Source organism: Scyliorhinus torazame, chromosome 20, assembly GCF_047496885.1.
Source record: "Scyliorhinus torazame isolate Kashiwa2021f chromosome 20, sScyTor2.1, whole genome shotgun sequence".
In the NCBI taxonomy this organism is placed as follows: Eukaryota; Metazoa; Chordata; class Chondrichthyes; order Carcharhiniformes; family Scyliorhinidae; genus Scyliorhinus; species Scyliorhinus torazame.
In genome coordinates, this window is record NC_092726.1 from 26,931,756 (window position 1) to 26,951,670 (window position 19,915).

Here is a 19,915-nt window from a genome sequence, read left to right on the forward strand (position 1 = left end):
ACATTACTGGGATTAGATTTCCAGTGTAACCTGCAGAGCCTAACATTTCAATTCGGCATCCCAATACCCCCACTCACTATCTGCGGCCTCGCAACTCTCAAGGTTGAACCGCCGTCCTTGTTTGCAAACCTCACCCCGGATTACAAACCTGTCGCCACTAGGAGCAGACGGTACAGCGCCCAGGACCGGATATTTATTCGGTCTGAAGTCCAGCGGTTGCTGAAGGAAGGCATAATCCAGGCCAGCAATAGTCCCTGGAGAGCCCAGGTGGTAGTCGTAAAGACTGGGGAAAAGCAAAGGATGGTCATAGACTATAGCCAGACCATCAACAGGTACACACAACTAGACGCGTACCCTCTCCCCCACATATCCGACATGGTAAATCGGATTGCCCAGTATAAGGTTTTCTCCACCGTGGACCTCACGTCCGCCTACCACCAGCTCCCCACCCGCCCAGGTGACCGCAAGTACACAGCCTTCGAGGCAGACGGGCGTCTATACCACTTCCTAAGGGTCCCATTTGGTGTCACGAACGGGGTCTCGGTCTTCCAACGGGAGATGGACCGAATGGTTGACCAGCACGGGTTGCAGGCCACGTTCCCGTATCTCGACAACGTAACCATCTGCGGCCACGATCAGCAGGACCACGACGCCAACCTCCAAAAATTCCTCCAGACCGCTAACGCCTTGAACCTCACATACAACGAGGAAAAGTGCGTTTTTAGCACAAACCGGTTGGCCATCCTGGGATACGTAGTGCGCAATGGGATAATAGGCCCCGACCCCGAACGCATGCACCCCCTTATGGAATTTCCCCTCCCCCACTGCTCCAAAGCCCTGAAACGTTGCCTGGGGTTCTTTTCATATTACGCCCAGTGGGTCCCCCAGTATGCAGACAAGGCCCGCCCGCTAATATAGACCACTACCTTCCCCCTGTCGACAGAGGCTCGCCAGGCCTTCAGCCGCATCAAAGTGGATATCGCAAAGGCCACGATGCGCGCCATCGACGAGTCCCTCCCCTTCCAGGTCGAGAGCGACGCATCCGACGTAGCTCTGGCGGCCACCCTTAACCAAGCGGGCAGACCCGTGGCCTTTTTCTCCCAAACCCTCCACGCCTCCGAAATCCGCCACTCCTCAGTGGAAAAGGAAGCCCAAGCCATAGTGGAAGCTGTGCGACATTGGAGGCATTACCTGGCCGGCAGGAGATTCACTCTCCTCACCGACCAACGGTCGGTAGCCTTCATGTTCGATAATGCACAGCGGGGCAAAATTAAAAATGACAAGATCTGAAGGTGGAGGATTGAGCTCTCCACCTTCAACTACAAGATCTTGTACCGTCCCGGAAAGCTGAACGAGCCGTCCAATGCCCTATCCCGCGGCACATGTGCCAACGCACAAATAGACCGTCTCCAGGCCCTCCACGAGGACCTCTGCCACCCGGGGGTCACTCGGTTCTACCATTTCATAAAGTCCCGCAACCTCCCCTACTCTGTGGAGGAGGTCCGTACAGTCACATCTGCGCGGAGTGCAAACCGCACTTTTTCAGGCCAGATAGAGCCCACCTGATCAAGGCTTCCTGCCCCTTTGAACGCCTCAGTCTGGATTTCAAAGGGGCCCTCCCCTCCACCGACCGCAACGCATACTTCCTGAACGTGGTGGACGAGTACTCTCATTTCCCCTTCGCCATCCCCTGCCCCGACATGACAGCGGCCACAGTCATTAAAGCCCTTGGCACCATATTCACACTGTTCGGTTGCCCCGCATATATCCATAGCGACAGGGGGTCCTCCTTCATGAGTGACGAGCTGCGCCAGTTACTGCTCAGCAAGGGCATAGCCTCGAGCAGGACGACCAGCTACAACCCCCGGGGGAACGGGCAAGTAGAGAGGGAGAACGGCACGTTCTGGAAGACCGTCCTGCTGGCCCTACGGTCCAGGGATCTCCCTGTTTCCCGGTGGCAGGAGGTACTCCCGGATGCTCTCCACTCCATCCGGTCGCTGCTGTGTACCACCACTAACCAAACGCCTCATGAGCGCCTCCTTGTCTTCCCCAGGAAGTCCTCCCCCGGAACGTCGCTGCCGACCTGGCTGGCGGCCCCAGGACCCATCTTGCTCCGGAAACATGTGCGGGCGCACAAATCGGACCCGTTGGTCGAGAGGGTTCACCTTCTCCACGCGAACCCGCAGTACGCCTACGTGGCGTACCCCGACGGCCGACAGGACACGGTCTCCCTGCGGGACCTGGCGCCCGCCGGCAACACACACCCCCCCCCGACACCGATCATCCCCTCCCTACCACCGGCGCACCCCGCAGCCGCCCCCTTCCCGGGAGGATCGGTCCTCCTCCCGTGCCCGCCCAGGAGTGAAACAGGAACGAACACCGAAACTCTCCCGGAGACGACAACGCCTGAACAAGCACCTGCACCACCACCGGGGCTGAGGCGATTGACGAGGAAGACCAGACCGCCAGCTCGACACGTGGCATCGGCGTGACACCAAGAATGTTGTTGGATTGTAACAAAAAAAAATTTTCTCTTACCAATATTGTAAATAGTTTCACAAGCTTTGTACATAGCCCACTGTAGGGCTAAAACTGTAGTAACATGCCCAAAACTTTCCTCCCAGGACCAGCCTTGTAAACCCCTACCACCATGCGAACCACCACCCCGCCGGGTTCCTTTTTAACAAGGGGTGAATGTGGTGGTATGTATTAGGGGTCATGTGGGACTGTGAAGCCGTGATGCTATTGGCTGACAGATTACCGGGTCCTGGTTGGCTGTTGACTCCTGGCTCCGCCCTGAAGGCGGAGTATAAGAACCCGAGCTTCTCCCCGCCGCTTCACTCGGTTGCTGAACTGCTGGGGTCAAGTCTCGATTAATAAAGCTTCATCGACTTCATCACTACTCGTCTCTCTCGTAAGTCATTGTGCGCTACACTTTCCTCTGTACCTAACCCCGTGCTGTACCTGTCCTGGGAGTGTTTGATGGGGACAGTGTAGAGGGAGCTTTACTATGTATCTAACCCCGTGCTGTACCTGTCCTGGGAGTGTTTGATGGGGACAGTGTAGAGGGAGCTTTACTCTGTATCTACCCCCGTGCTGTACCTGTCCTAGGAGTGTTTGATGGAGACAGTGTAGAGGGAGCTTTACTCTGTATCTAATCCCGTGCTGTACCTGTCCTGGGAGTGTGTGATGGGGACAGTGTAGAGGGAGCTTTACTCTGTATCTAACCCCGTGCTGTACCTGTCCTGGGAGTGTTTGATGGGGAGAGCGTAGAGGGAGCTTTACTCTGTATCTAACCCCGTGCTATACCTGTCCTGGGAGTATTTGATGGGGACAGTGTAGAGGGAGCTTTACTCTGTATCTAACCCCCGTGCTCTACCTGTCCTGGGAGTGTTTGATGGGGACAGTGTAGAGGGAGCTTTACTCTGTGCCTAACCCCGTGCTGTCCCTGTCCTGGGAGAGTTTGTTGGGGACAGTGTAGAGGGAGCTTTACTCTGTACCTAACCCCGTGCTGTATCTGTCCTGGGAGTGTTTAATGGGGCAGTGTAGAGGGAGCTTTACTCTGTATCTAACCCTGTGCTGTACCTGTCCTGGGAGTGTTTGATGGGGACAGTTTAGAGGGAGCTTTACCCTGTATCTAACCCCGTGCTGTACCTGTCCTGGGAGTGTTTGTTGGGGACAGTGCAGAGGGAGCTTTACTCTGTATCTAACCCCGTGCTGTACCTGTCCTGGGAGTGTTTGATGGGGACAGTGTAGAGGGAGCTTTACTCTGTACCTAACCCCGTGCTGTCCCTGTCCTGGGAGTGTTTGATGGGGACAGTGTAGAGGGAGCTTTACTCTGTACCTAACCCCGTGCTGTCCCTGTCCTGGGAGTGTTTAATGGGGACAGTGTAGAGGGAGGTTTACTCTGTATCTAACCCCGTGCTGTCCCTGTCCTGGGAGTGTTTGATGGAGACAGTGTAGAGGGAGCTTTACTCTGTATCTAACCCCGTGCTGTACCTGTCCTGGGACTGTTTAATGGGGACAGTGTAGAGGGAGATTTACTCTGTACCTAACCCCGTGCTGTACCTGTCCTGGGAGTGTTTAATGTGGACAGTGTAGAGGGAGCTTTACTCTGTATCTAACCCCGTGCTGTACCTGTCCTGGGAGTGTTTGATTGGGACAGTGTAGAGGGAGCTTTATTCTGTATCTAACCCCGTGCTGTACCTGTCCTGGGAGTGTTTAATGGGGCAGTGTAGAGGGAGCTTTACTCTGTATCTAACTCCGTGCTGTACCTGTCCTGGGAGTGTTTGATGGGGACAGTGTAGAGGGAGCTTTATTCTGTATCTAACCCCGTGCTGTACCTGTCCTGGGAGTGTTTGATTGGGACAGTGTTGTGGGAGCTTTACTCTGTATCTCACCCCCGTGCTGTTCCTGTCCTGGGAGTGTTTAATGGGGACAGTGTAGAGGGAGCTTTACTCTGTATCTAACTCCGTGCTGTACCTGTCCTGGGAGTGTTTGATGGGGACAGTGTAGAGGGAGCTTTATTCTGTATCAAACCCGTGCTGTACCTGTCCTGGGAGCGTGTGATGGGGACAGTGTAGAGGGAGCTTTACTCTGTATCTAACCCCGTGCTGTACCTGTCCTGGGAGTGTTTGATGGGGAGAGCGTAGAGGGAGCTTTACTCTGTATCTAACCCCGTGCTGTACCTGTCCTGGGAGTGTTTGATGGGGACAGTGTAGAGGGAGCTTTACTCTGTATCTAACCCCGTGCTGTACCTGTTCTGGGAATGTTTGATGGTGTTGCTCTTATTAGCCGTAGTTTTATTCGCTCCAATTCTGTCACCTTTGCTCACGAGTCGCCAGGTATCTTTCTGATACCGCCACGTGGTTCAAGCTCAAGTAATGATTAATAATGCAGCACACCGCTTAGTAAATGTTAAATCAACGCTCATTTATTATATACAGCAATAAATACTTATACAATAATCCTACTTCTGGACTATTACCTACTACTAAAGGCCAATACTTAACTTTGGTGATGGCCCACCAGGTCAGGGAAACGAATGGTCTTTCGAATTGGATCTGAGCCTGCGGGATTCAAAGGCTGGTACAAGTCGATAGTCAGGAGCACCTATCTGGTAGCGATCCCTGGAGTAAGACTTACTTGTTTTCTTTGTCGAAGGGTCTCGAAGGTTGCGAGCAGGAAGAGAAGGGTCGATCTGAATTTTGCCCCTATTCTTATAGTTCCCGGGCGCTTCCCGCCTCTCGGGGCGGACCTTCTACCTGGTTCCAAGTGATTGGACTTGGTCCCAATCACTTGGTTCGATATGCACCAATACTGGAGCGATTCCTTGACCGGGGGGTGGTCGTTTATCTTTCTTTGTGTCACCTCCTGCTTGCTGGGTTGTTGTGATGTTGATGGCTGCAGGTATCGGTCTGGGCCGACTTCCCCAGAGGCGAATCAGTGTTTTACCTGCAGCTGTCATTTTGAGTCCTTTTGGCTGATTTTCCCATCAGCCTCTTTCGTTCGCCATTTTACATCTGGGTTTGACCATTCTAATCGGGAATCAGCCATTTTAGGTGGCTACAATGGGGACAGTGTAGAGGGAGCTTTACTCTGTATCTAACCCCGTGCTGTACCTGTCCTGGGAGTGTTTGATGGGGACAGTGTAGAGGGAGCTTTACTCTGTATCTAACCCCGTGCTGTACCTGTCCTGGGAGTGTTTGATGGGGACAGTGTAGAGGGAGCTTTACTCTGTATCTAACCCCGTGCTGTACCTGTCCTGGGAGTGTTTGGTGGGGACAGTGTAGAGGGAGCTTTACTCTGTATCTCACCCCGTGCTGTCCCTGTCCTGGGAGAGTTTGATGGAGACAGTGTAGAGGGAGCTTTACTCTGTATCTAACCCCGTGCTGTACCTGTCCTGGGAGTGTTTGATGGGGACAGTGTAGAGGGAGCTTTACTCTGTATCTAACCCCGTGCTCTACCTGTCCTGGGAGTGTGTGATGGAGACAGTGTAGAGGGGGGTTTACCCTGTATCTAACCCCGTGCTGTACCTGTCCTGGGAGTGTTTGATGGAGACAGTGTAGAGGGAGCTTTACTCTGTATCTAACCCCGTGCTGTACCTGTCCTGGGAGTGTTTGATGGGGACAGTGTAGAGGGAGCTTTACTCTGTATCTAACCCCGTGCTGTACCTGTCCTGGGAGTGTTTGATGGGGACAGAGTAGAGGGGCTTTTACTCTGTATCTAACCCCGTGCTGTACCTGTCCTGGGAATGTTTGATGGGGACAGTGTAGTGGGGGTTTTACTCTGTATCTAACCCCGTGCTGTACCTGTCCTGAGAGTGTTTGATGGGGACAGTGTAGAGGGAGCTTTACTCTGTATCTAACCCCGTGCTGTACCTGTCCTGGGAGTGTTTGATGGGGACAGTGTAGAGGGAGCTTTACTCTGTATCTAACCCCGTGCTGTACCTGTCCTGGGAGTGTTTGATGGGGACAGTGTAGAGGGAGCTTCACTCTGTATCTAACCCCGTGCTGTACCTGTCCTGAGAGTGTTTGATGGGGACAGTGTAGAGGGAGCTTTACTCTGTATCTAACCCCGTGCTGTACCTGTCCTGGGAGTGTTTAATGGGGACAGAGTAGAGGGAGCTTTACTCTGTATCTCGCCCCGTGCTGTACCTGCCCTGGGAGTGTTTAATGGGGACAGTGGAAAGGAAGCTTTACTCTGCATCTCACCGCTGCATCTGTTGTGATGAACGGTTACTGCCTTATCATCATGTAAGGTGATGTCCCCTTTAAGACCAGGCTTGGAACCCTGGGGACTCCGCCTCTGGCTCCGCCCATCTGGGAGCCATACATAAAGGCCTGCCTCATGGTCTTTGTAACAGTCAGCTCTCGTCCATAGCTGTAGCATAGTTATTAGTCTAATAAAGCCTTCTTTACAGTTTAATCTCTAAGCGTCATTATTGAGGGTACCTCAATTTATTAGACTAAACTAGATTCAGGATGGACGCAGGCCTAAAACCAGAGAAGCTCAATCTGGAAGCACGAACGCCGGAGGCAAAGGAAAATTTTAAATACTGGCTGCGGTGCTTCGAGGCCTACCTGGACTCCGCAGAGACTCCCATCCTGGGGCCACGCAAGCTGCGTCTACTCCACGCCCGGGTGAGTCACAGAATCTCCGCCTGCACATCTGCACATCAGAGATTCTTTCGTGTCCGGCATCCGCTCGACCTACATCCGGCAGCGACTGCTCGAAAACGGGGCAAAAGACCTCCAGGAGACGCTAACGCTCGCCTCCTCGCTGGAGGTGGCCCAACATAACTTGGGTACGTACCCCGCGGACTCTGCCAGCCCCCCCCCGGACCTCCTCAGACTCGCCCGTATTACAGGCCTGCGCCACGCGGCGACCCGTTCACCATGGGGGCACACCTTGCTACTTCTGCGGGCAGGGCCAGCACCCACGCCCACGCTGCCCAGCCCGCTTCGCGATCTGCAGCGACTGCGGGAAGAAAGGGCACTTTGCGAGGGTCTGCCTGGCCAGACCCAGGGGCCAGATAAACAAAGAACAGCCGGCCCGAAAATCAGGCTCTCAGGCCCGCAGGCCTCGCAATGCTGCTGTGCACCGACCCGACACGTCCTCTTCTGACGCGTCATCAGCCTCTTGCAAATCATGGGAGCGGCCATCTGGTCGGCGGCCATCTTCTCAACCCGACACGTGCGACCAATGGCAGCGGCCATTTTACGACTCCGACTACCCGCGACTGGGTGCGATCACCCTCGATCAAACTCGGCCAAAACACCTGCAGAATCCATGATGCAGGTCCAGGTCAACGGGCATGACACTGCATGCCTCTTCGACTCCGGGAGCACGGAGAGCTTTATCCACCCTGAAACGGTAAGGCGCTGCTCCCTACGCACCCATCCCACATCCCAAACCATAGCCCTCGCATCTGGGTCCCACTCGGTACAAATCACGGGGTACTGTATTGCGGATCTCTCGATCCAGGGTGCCAAATACACCCGTTTCAAATTTTATATCCTCCCTCACCTCTGTGCCCCCCTGCTGCTCGGACTGGATTTCCAGTGCAGCCACCGAAGCCTGACACTGAAGTTCGGCGGACCCTTACCCCCCCCTCACGGTGTGCTGCCTTGCGACACTGAAAGTCGCACCCCCCTCGCTATTCGCTAACCTCACTCCCGACTGTAAGCCCGTCGCCACCAGGAGCCGGCGCTACAGTGCCCAAGATATGGCTTTTATCAAGTCAGAGGTCCAGCGTTTACTGGGAGAGGGGGTCATCGAGGCTAGCAACAGCCCTTGGAGAGCGCAAGTGGTGGTAGTCCGGTCCGGGGAGAAGAAACGGATGGTCGTGGATTATAGCCAGACCATAAACCGATTCACGCAGCTTGATGCGTACCCCCTTCCTCGCATCGCGGAAATGGTAAATCGGATCGCCCAATACCGAGTCTTTTCCACGGTCGACCTCAAATCTGCCTACCACCAGCTCCCCATCCGACCAAAAGACCGCCTCTATACTGCCTTCGAAGCAGCCGGCCGGCTCTTCCACTTCCTCAGGGTCCCCTTTGGTGTCACAAATGGGGTCTCCGTCTTTCAAAGGGCGATGGACCAAATGGTGGACCAGTACGGTTTGCGGGCTACATAACCGTACTTGGACAATGTCACCATCTGCGGCCATGATCAGCAGGACCATGACGCTAACCTCAAAAAGTTCCTCCAGACCGCCCGAGCCCTTAACCTGACCTATAACGAGGGCAAATGCGTTTTCCACACCACCCGGCTGGCCATCCTCGACTATGTCGTGGAAGACGGGGTCCTAGGTCCCGACCCGGACCGCATGCGGCCCCTTAAGGAACTCCCTCTCCCCCGCAGCCTCAAGGCCCTCAAACGGTGCTTGGGGCTTTTCTCCTATTACGCCCAGTGGGTCCCCAAGTATGCGGACAAAGCCCGCCCACTCCTAAAGACCACCACTTTTCCCCTCTCGGCTGAGGCTCAATTGGCCTTCAACCGCATCAAGGCCGACATCATCAAGGCCGCCATGCACGCGGTGGACGAAACCATCCCTTTCCAGGTAGCGAGCGATGCATCAGACATCGCCCTGGCTGCTACCCGCAATCAAGGAGGCAGACCAGTAGCGTTCCTCTCCCGAACCCTCACCGCCTCCGAGATTCGACACTCTGCAGTCGAAAAGGAGGCACAAGCCATTGTGGAGGCTGTGCGGTGCTGGAGACACTACCTCGCCGGTAGGAGGTTTACCCTCGTCACCGACCAACGGTCGGTCGCCTATATGTTCGATAACACGCAACGGGGCAAAATAAAAAACGATAAAATTTTGAGGTGGAGGATCGAACTCTCCACCTACTCGTACGATATCAAGTATCGTCCAGGGGAGCTCAACGAGCCCCCAGATGCCCTGTCCCGCGGCACATGCGCCAACGCGCAGGAGGACCGCCTGCAAGCCATCCACAATGACCTCTGCCACCCGGGGGTTACCCGGCTCATCCATTTCATCAAGTCCCGCAACCTACCTTACCCAACCAAGGAGGTCAAGGCCATGGTCAGGGCCTGCCAGGTCTGTGCGGAGTGCAAACCGCACTTCTATCGGCCAGACAAGGTTCGGCTCGTGAAGGCCTCGGGCCCTTTGAGCGACTGAGCGTGGACTTCAAGGGGCCCCTCCCATCCACCAACCGTTATGCCTATTTCCTCACCGTGATCGATGAGTTCTCCCGTTTCCCATTCGCCATTCCCTGCACCGACATGACCTCAGCCACGGTGATTAAGGCACTGAACAGCATCTTCACCCTGTTCGGTTTCCCTGCTTATATCCACAGCGACCGGGGTACATCGTTCATGAGCGATGAACTGCGTCAGTATCTGCTCAGCAAAGGCATCGCCTCGAGCAGAACGACCAGCTATAACCCACGGGGAAACGGGCAGGTGGAGAGGGAGAACGTGACCGTGTGGAAGGCTGTCCTTCTGGCCCTGCGGTCGAGAAATCTCCCAACCACCCGCTGGCAGGAGGTCCTACCCGATGCCCTACACTCCATTAGGTCACTCCTCTGCACGGCCACAAATGAGACCCCTCATAATCGATTGTTTCTCTTCCCCAGGAGGTCTACCTCCGGGGTCTCGCTTCCACCTTGGCTGACGGCTCCGGGACCTGTTCTTCTCCGGAGGCACGCGAGGAGCCATAAAACGGACCCCCTAGTTGAAAAGGTTCGACTGCTCCACGCCAACCCCAGTTACACCTACGTGGAGTACTCCGACGGCAGGCAAGATACGGTTTCCCTCCGGGATCTGGCGCCCGCTGGATCCTCCACCACAGACGCCCCTTCCCGCGCCGCTCCCCTGCAGGACCCGTCGCCCCCTACAACACACCCCTTCCGGCCCTACCACCCGTTGGTGAGCTCCTACCGTGCGCCCCCCCTTGCGCCCCCCCTTTACACACCCCGCCGGCGCCGGCTCCACTGCCCCCGGCCCTGCCTAGTTTCTCTGCCCCGACCCGGACCGAAGCTCCGACCGCTGTGCTCCCGGATGTGCCCTCAACCGGGACGTCCGTACCCGCCGCACCACCGCCCGAATTGAGGAGATCGAGGAGGACGATCCGGCCGCCGAGACGGATGGACCTATGATGGCACTTCACCCCCGCCGGACTCCTTTTTAAACAGGGGGTGAATGTGATGAACGGTTACTGCCTTATCATCATGTAAGGTGATGTCGCCTTTAAGACCAGGCTTGGAACCCTGGGGACTCCGCCTCTGGCTCCGCCCATCTGGGAGCCATACATAAAGGCCTGCCTCATGGTCTGTATAGCAGTCAGCTCTCGTCCAAATCTGTAGCATAGTTATTAGCCTAATAAAGCCTTCTTTACAGTTTAATCTCTAAGCATCATTATTGAGGGTACCTCACCTGTCCTGGGAGTGTTTGATGGGGACAGTGTAGAGGGAGCTTTACTCTGTATCTAACCCCGTGCTGTAGCTGTCCTGGGAGTGTTTGATGGGGACAGTGTAGAGGGGGCTTTACTCTGTGTAGCGCACAAAGACTCACGAGAGACGAATAGAGATGAAGTCGATGAGGCTTTATTAAGCGTGACTTGTTCCCCGCAGTTCAGTAGCTGACTGGCCTGCGGGGGAGAACTCCAGGTTCTTATGCTCCGCCTTCAGGGCGGAGCTAGAGGTCAACAGCCAACCAGGACCCGGGATCTGTCAGCCAATGACATCACGGCTTCACAGTCCCACATGACCCCCTAATGCATACTACCACATTCACCCCTTGTTAAAAATGAACCCGGCGGGGTGGTGCTTCGTATGGTGGTAAGGGTTTACAAGGCTGCTAGAGCTACATCGGAGGCGTCGCTCTCGACCTGGAAGGGGAGGGACTCGTCGATGGCGCGCATCGTGGCCTTTGCGATATCCGCTTTGATGCGGCTGAAGTCCTGGCAAGCCTCTGTCGACAGGGGGAAGGTCGTGGTCTGTATTAGGGGGCGGGCCTTGTCTGCGTACTGGGGGACCCACTGGGCGTAATATGAAAAAAACCCCAGGCAGCGTTTCAGGGCTTTGGAGCAGTGCGGGAGGGGAAATTCCATGAGGGGGCGCATGCGTTCGGGGTCGGGGCCTATTATCCCATTGCGCACTACATATCCCAAGATGGCTAGCCGGTTTGTGCTAAACACGTACTTGTCCTCGTTGTATGTGAGGTTCAAGGCTTTAGCGGTCTGGAGGAATTTTTCGAGGTTGGTGTCGTGGTCCTGCTGATCGTGGCCGCAGATGGTCACGTTGTCGGGGTACGGGAGCGTGGCCTGCAACCCGTGTTGATCAACCATTCGGTCCATCTCTCGTTGGAAGACCGAGACCCCGTTTGTGACACCAAATGGGACCCTTAGGAAGTGGTATAATCGCCCGTCTGCCTCGAAGGCTGTGTACTTGCGGCCACTTGGGCGGATGGGGAGCTGATGGTAGGCGGACTTGAGGTCCACGGTGGAGAAGACCTTATATTGGGCAATCCGATTGACCATGTCGGATATGCGGGGGAGAGGGTACGCATCTAGTTGTGTGTACCTGTTGATGGTATGGCTATAGTCTATGACCATCCTTTGCTTCTCCCCTCTCTTTACTACTACCACCTGTGCTCTCCAGGGACTGTTGCTGGCCTGGATTATGCCTTCCTTCAGTAGCTGCTGGACTTCGGACCGAATGAATGTCCGGTCCTGGGTGCTGTACCGTCTGCTCCTAGTGGCGACGGGTTTGCAATCCGGGGTGAGGTTTGCAAACAAGGATGGGGGCTCAACCTTGAGGGTTGCGAGGCCGCAGATAGTGAGTGGGCCGCCGAATTGAAACGTTAGGCTCTGCAGGTTGCACTGGAAATCTAATCCCAGTAATGTGGGCGCGCAGAGTTGGGGAAGGACGTAGAGCCTGTAGTTTTTAAACTCCCTCCCTTGCACCGTTAGGGTCACTATGCAGAAGCCTTTAATCTGTACGGAGTGGGATCCTGCAGCTAGGGAAATCTTTTGCGCACTGGGACGGATGGTCAAAAAACAGCGTCTTACCGTGTCGGGGTGGATGAAGCTTTCCGTGTTCCCGGAGTCGACCAGGCATGGTGTCTCGTGCCCGTTTATCAGCACCGTTGTTGTCGTCGTCTGGAGCGTCCGGGGCCGTGCTTGGTCCAGCGTCATTGAGGCCAGACGTGATCGTGGTGTTTGAGCTTCTTCCTCGAACCCCGTGGAGCCGTCGACACTGGGGTCCGTTGTTGCCATCCAAGATGGCGGCGGGGGTGAACAAAATGGCCGCACCCATGCATCGCACATGGCTGGGGGGTCACAAGATGGCGGCGGGGGTGGACAAAATGGCCGTCCCCATGCGTCGCACAGGTCTGGGGGATCCCAAGATGGCGGGCCCCTCCTCCCCTCGTGGTGGCCGTGACCCAAAATGGCGGCGCCTGCGGGTCGCACATGGGGCGCTGGGGGGGTTGGGGAGCGTCAGAAACGCGCAGATCGCCTTGTTCTCCAGTGGACAGCGGTAGTCGGGACCCAAACTGGTTGCGCCTTCGGGTCGTACATGGGGCGCTGGACAGCGGTGGCCGGGACCCAAACTGGTTGCGCCTGCGGGTCGTACATGGGGCGCTGGGGGGGTTGGGGAGCGTTAGAAGCGCGCAGGAATCCTTGTTCGCCGGGGACCGCGGCGACCTCCCAGGACCGGCACACAGCCGCGAAATGGCCCTTTTTCCCGCAGCTCTTACAAGTCGCTGCGCGGGCCGGGCAGCGCTGCCGGGGGTGTTTCGCCTGGCCGCAGAAAAAGCAGCGGGCTCCCCCGGGACGACTTGGCGTCTGAACCGCGCAAGCCTGTGGGGTGGGGGGGAGGGGGGGGTTTGTCGAGTCGGGGGTCCACGGAGCCCAAGGGGCTGCCGCGCGGTCGGGGCCGTAGGCGCGGGCGTTTCGCGCGGCCACGTCCAGGGAGGCTGCAAGGGCCCGTGCCTCTGAGAGTCCTAGCGACTCTTTTTCTAAAAGTCTTTGGCGGATTTGGGAAGAGTTCATACCAGCCACAAAAGCATCACGCATCAACATGTCCGTGTGTTCCATCGCGTTTACCGGCGGGCAGCTGCAGGCCCGTCCCAAAATTAGTAGCGCGGCGTAGAAATCACCTATCGATTCTCCGGGACTTTGCCGTCTCGTTGCGAGTTGGTAGCGTGCGTAGATCTGGTTCACTGGGCGAACATAGATGCTCTTTAGTGCTGCGAACGCCGTCTGGTAATCCTCTGCGTCTTCGATGAGAGGGAAAATTTCCGGGCTTACCCTCGAGTGCAGGACCTGTAGTTTCTGGTCTTCTGTGACCCGGCCGGGGGCCGTTCTGAGGTAGGCCTCGAAACAAGTCTGCCAGTGTTTGAAAACTGCTGCTGAGTTCACTGCGTTGGGGCTGATCCTCAGGCATTCCGGGATGATCCTGAGCTCCATAGTTCTTTTAAGTCACGCTTAATAAATTGTAGCGCACAAAGACTCACGAGAGACGAATAGAGATGAAGTCGATGAGGCTTTATTAAGCGTGACTTGTTCCCCACAGTTCAGTAGCTGACTGGCCTGCGGGGGAGAACTCCAGGTTCTTATACTCCGCCTTCAGGGCAGAGCTAGAGGTCAACAGCCAACCAGGACCCGGGATCTGTCAGCCAATGACATCACGGCTTCACAGTCCCATATGACCCCCTAATGCATACTACCACACTCTGCAACTAACCCCGTGCTGTACCTGTCCTGGGAGTGTTTGATGGGGACAGTGTAGAGGGAGCTTTACTCTGTATCTAACCCCATGCTGTACCTGTCCTGGGAGTGTTTGATGGGGACAGTGTAGACGGAGCTTTGCTCTGTATCTAACCCCGTGCTGTACCTGTCCTGGGAGTGTTTGATGGGGACAGAGTAGAGGGAGCTTTACTCTGTATCTAACCCCATGCTGTACCTGTCCTGGGAGTGTTTGATGGAGACAGTGAAGAGGGAGCTTTACTCTGTATCTAACCCCGTGCTGTACCTGTCCTGGGAGTGTTTGATGGGGATAGTGTAGAGGGAGCTTTACTCTGTATCTAACCCCATGCTGTACCTGTCCTGGGAGTGTTTGATGGGGACAGTGTAGAGGGAGCTTTACTCTGTATCTCACCCCGTGCTGTACCTGTCCTGGGAGTGTTTGATGGGGACAGTGTAGAGGGAGCTTTACTCTGTATCTAACCCCCCGTGCTGTACCTGTCCTGGGAGTGTTTGATGGGGACAGTGTAGAGGGAGCTTTACTCTGTATCTAACCCTGTGCTGTACCTGTCCTGGGAGTGTTTGATGGGGACAGTGGAGAGGGAGCTTTACTCTGTGTCTAACCCCCATGCTGCACCTGTCCTGGAAGTGTGTGATGGGGATAGGAAAGAGGGAGCTTTACTCTGTATCTAACCCCCGTGCTGTACCTGTCCTGGGAGTGTGTGATGGGGACAGTGTAGAGGGAGCGTTACTCTGTATCTAACCCCGTGCTGTTCCTGTCCTGGGAGTGTTTGATGGGGACAGTGTAGAGGGAGCTTTACTCTGTATCTAATCCCGTGCTGTACCTGTCCTGGGAGTGTTTGATGGGGACAGTGTAGAGGGAGCTTTACTCTGTATCTAACCCCGTGCTGTACCTGTCCTGGGAGTGTTTGATGGGGACAGTGTAGAAGGAGCTTTACTCTGTATCTAACCCCGTGCTGTACCTGTCCTGGGAGTGTTTGATGGGGACAGTGTAGAGGGAGCTTTACTCAGTATCTAACCCCGTGCTGTATCTGTCCTGGGGGTGTTTGATGGGGACAGTGTGGAGAGAGCTTTAATCTGAATCTAACCCCGTGCTGTACCTGTCCTGGGAGTGTTTGATGGGGACAGTGTCGAGGGAGGTTTACTCTGTATCTAACCCCGTGCTGTACCTGTCCTGGGAGTGTTTGATGGAGACAGTGTCGAGGAAGCTTTACTCTGTATCTAACCCCGTGCTGTACCTGTCCTGGGAGTGTTTGATGGGGGCAGTGTAGAGGGAGCTTTACTCTGTATCTAACCCCGTGCTGTACCTGTCCTGGGAGTGTTTGATGGGGACAGTGTCAAGGGAGGTTTACTCTGTATCTAACCCCGTGCTGTACCTGTCCTGGGAGTGTTTGATGGGGACAGTGTAGAGGGAGCTTTACTCTGTATCTAACCCCATGCCGTACCTGTCCTGGGAGTGTTTGATGGGGACAGTGTAGAGGGAGCTTTACTCTGTTTCTCACCCCGTGCTGTACCTGTCCTGGGAGTGTTTGATGGGGACAGTTTAGAGGGAGCTTTACTCTGTATCTAACCCCCGTGCTGTACCTGTCCTGGGAGTGTTTGATGGGGACAGTGTAGAGGGAGCTTTACTCTGTATCTAACCCTGTGCAGTACCTGTCCTGGGAGTGTTTGATGGGGACAGTGGAGAGGGAGCTTTACTCTGTGTCTAACCCCCGTGCTGTACCTGTCCTGGGAGTGTGTGATGGGGACAGTGTAGAGGGAGCGTTACTCTGTATCTAACCCCGTGCTGTTCCTGTCCTGGGAGTGTTTGATTGGGACAGTGTAGAGGGAGCTTTACTCTGTATCTAACCCCGTGCTGTACCTGTCCTGGGAGTGTTTGATGGGGACAGTGTAGAGGAAGCTTTACTCTGTATCTAACCCCGTGCTGTACCTGTCCTGGGAGTGTTTGATGGGGACAGTGTAGAGGGAGATTTACTCTGTATCTAACTTCGTGCTGTACCTGTCCTGGGAGTGTTTGATGGGGACAGTGTAGAGGGAGCTTTACACAGTATCTAACCCCGTGCTGTATCTGTCCTGGGGGTGTTTGATGGGGACAGTGTAGAGGGAGCTTTACTCTGTATCTAACCCCGTGCTGTACCTGTCCTGAGAGTGTTTGATGGGACAGTGGAGAGGGAGCTTTACTCTGTATCTAACCCGTGCTGTACCTGTCCTGGGAATGTTTGTTGGGGACAGTGTCGATGGAACTTTACTCTGTATCTAACCCATTGCTGTACCTGTCCTGGGAGTATTTGATGGGGACAGTGTGGAGAGAGCTTTAATCTGAATCTAACCCCGTGCTGTACCTGTCCTGGGAGTGTTTGATGGGGACAGTGTCGAGGGAGGTTTACTCTGTATCTAACCCCGTGCTGTACCTGTCCTGGGAGTGTTTGATGGAGACAGTGTCGAGGAAGCTTTACTCTGTATCTAACCCCGTGCTGTACCTGTCCTGGGAGTGTTTGATGGGGGCAGTGTAGAGGGAGCTTTACTCTGTATCTAACCCCGTGCTGTACCTGTCCTGGGAGTGTTTGATGTGGACAGTGTAGAGGGAGCTTTACTCTGTATCTAACCCCGTGCTGTACCTGTCCTGGGAGTGTTTGATGGGGACAGTGTAGAGGGAGCTTTACTCTGTATCTAACCCCGTGCTGTACCTGTCCTGGGAGTGTTTGATGGGGACAGTGTAGAGGGAGCTTTACTCTGTATCTAACCCCGTGCTGTACCTGTCCTGGGAGTGTTTGATGGGGACAGTTTAGAGGGAGCTTTACTCTGTATCTAACCCCCGTGCTGTACCTGTCCTGGGAGTGTTTGATGGGGACAGTGTAGAGGGAGCTTTACTCTGTATCTAACCCTGTGCAGTACCTGTCCTGGGAGTGTTTGATGGGGACAGTGGAGAGGGAGCTTTACTCTGTGTCTAACCCCCGTGCTGTACCTGTCCTGGGAGTGTGTGATGGGGACAGTGTCGAGGGAGCGTTACTCTGTATCTAACCCCGTGCTGTTCCTGTCCTGGGAGTGTTTGATTGGGACAGTGTAGAGGGAGCTTTACTCTGTATCTAACCCCGTGCTGTACCTGTCCTGGGAGTGTTTGATGGGGACAGTGTAGAGGAAGCTTTACTCTGTATCTAACCCCGTGCTGTACCTGTCCTGGGAGTGTTTGATGGGGACAGTGTAGAGGGAGCTTTACTCTGTATCTAACTCCGTGCTGTACCTGTCCTGGGAGTGTTTGATGGGGAAAGTGTAGAGGGAGCTTTACTCGGTATCTAACCCCGTGCTGTATCTGTCCTGGGGGTGTTTGATGGCGACAGTGTAGAGGGAGCTTTACTCTGTATCTAACCCCGTGCTGTACCTGTCCTGAGAGTGTTTGATGGAACAGTGTAGAGGGAGCTTTACTCTGTATCTAACCCGTGCTGTACCTGTCCTGGGAATGTTTGTTGGGGACAGTGTCGATGGAGCTTTACTCTGTATCTAACCCATTGCTGTACCTGTCCTGGGAGTGTTTGATGGGGACAGTGTGGAGAGAGCTTTAATCTGAATCTAACCCCGTGCTGTACCTGTCCTGGGAGTGTTTGATGGGGACAGTGTCGAGGGAGGTTTACTCTGCATCTAACCCCGTGCTGTACCTGTCCTGGGAGTGTTTGATGGAGACAGTGTCGAGGAAGCTTTACTCTGTATCTAACCCCGTGCTGTACCTGTCCTGGGAGTGTTTGATGGGGGCAGTTTAGAGGGAGCTTTACTCTGTATCTAACCCTGTGCTGTACCTGTCCTGGGAGTGTTTGATGTGGACAGTGTAGAGGGAGCTTTACTCTGTATCTAACCCCGTGCTGTACCTGTCCTGGGAGTGTTTGATGGGGACAGTGTAGAGGGAGCTTTACTCTGTATCTAACCCCGTGCTGTACCTGTCCTGGGAGTGTTTGATGGGGACAGTGTAGAGGGAGCTTTACTCTGTATCTAACCCCGTGCTGTACCTGTCCTGGGAGTGTTTGATGGGGACAGTGTAGAGGGAGCTTTACTCAGTATCTAACCCCGTGCTGTATCTGTCCTGGGGGTGTTTGATGGGGACAGTGTCGAGGGAGCTTTACTCTGTATCTAACCCCGTGCTGTACCTGTCCTGGGAGTGTTTAATGGGACAGTGTAGAGGGAGCTTTACTCTGTATCTATCCCCGTGCTGTACCTGTCCTGGGAGTGTTTGTTGGGGACAGTGTCGAGGGAGCTTTACTCTGTATCTAACCCCGTGCTGTACCTGGCCTGGGAGTGTTTGATGGGGACAGTGTGGAGAGAGCTTTACTCTGTATCAACCCCGTGCTGTACCTGTCCTGGGAGTGTTTGATGGGGACAGTGTAGAGGGAGCTTTACTCTGTATCTCACTCCGTGCTGTACCTGTCCTGGGAGTGTTTGATTGGGACAGTGTAGAGGGAGCTTTAATCTGAATCTAACCCCGTGCTGTACCTGTCCTGGGAGTGTTTGATGGGGACAGTGTCGAGGGAGGTTTACTCTGTATCTAACCCCGTGCTGTACCTGTCCTGGGAGTGTTTGATGGGGACAGTGTAGAGGGAGCTTTACTCTGTATCTAACCGCGTGCTGTACCTGTCCTGGGAGTGTTTGATGGAGACAGTGTAGAGGGGGCTTTACTCTGTATCCAACCCCCGTGCTGTACCTGTCCTGGGAGTGTTTGATGGGGACAGTGTAGAGGGAGCTTTACTCTGTATGTAACCCCGTGCTGTACCTGTCCTGGGAGTGTTTGATGGAGACAGTGTAGAGGGGGCTTTACTCTGTATCTAACCCCCGTGCTGTACCTGTCCTGGGAGTGTTTGATGGGGACAGTGTAGAGGGAGCTTTACTCTGTATCTAACCCCATGCTGTACCTGTCCTGGGAGTGATTGATGGGGACAGTGTAGAGGGAGCTTTACTCTGTATCTAACCCCGTGCTGTACCTGTCCTGGGAGTGTTTGATGGGGACAGTGTAGAGGGAGCTTTACTCTGTATCTAACCCCATGCTGTACCTGTCCTGGGAGTGATTGATGGGGACAGTGTAGAGGGAGCTTTACTCTGTATCTAACCCCGTGCTGTACCTGTCCTGGGAGTGTTTGATGGGGACAGTGTAGAGGGAGCTTTACTCTGTATCTAACCCCGTGCTGTACATGTTTACTACTTGGCCACACAAACGTCTCCGGAGGGTGGGGGGGAGAGGGGTGGGTGTCACCTTGGCCCTCCCTAGGCACCATGACACTGCCTGGGTGGCACCGACCGGTTGCTGCGGCTCTGCAAGGGGACCTTGCCACCTGGAGACGGGGAGTTCCCGGGATTCTTGCCAAGGGTGGGGCGATGAGGGAGGCCTTAAAAACCACGTGGAGGAGGACCTGAAAGTTGCCGGGGGTGGTGGGTGGTGGGGGGGGGGGAGCACTATCTCTCAATGGCGGATCGAGGAAGAGAGTCTCCTCCCCTCAGGCTAAATAAAAACCCGGCAAAGTTCCGGCCTGTCGTTCCCGGCGCTGCAGCGAACTTTAACTGGAGTCCGCTGGATCGCGCCAATCAGCGCTCAATCCAGCTTGACACTGGAGCCTAGAATTGCAAAGTATTCAATCTCCCGCCCTGGCTGAGTGTCACATTCACAGATAAAATAGGAACAGATTTTCCTCTGAATTC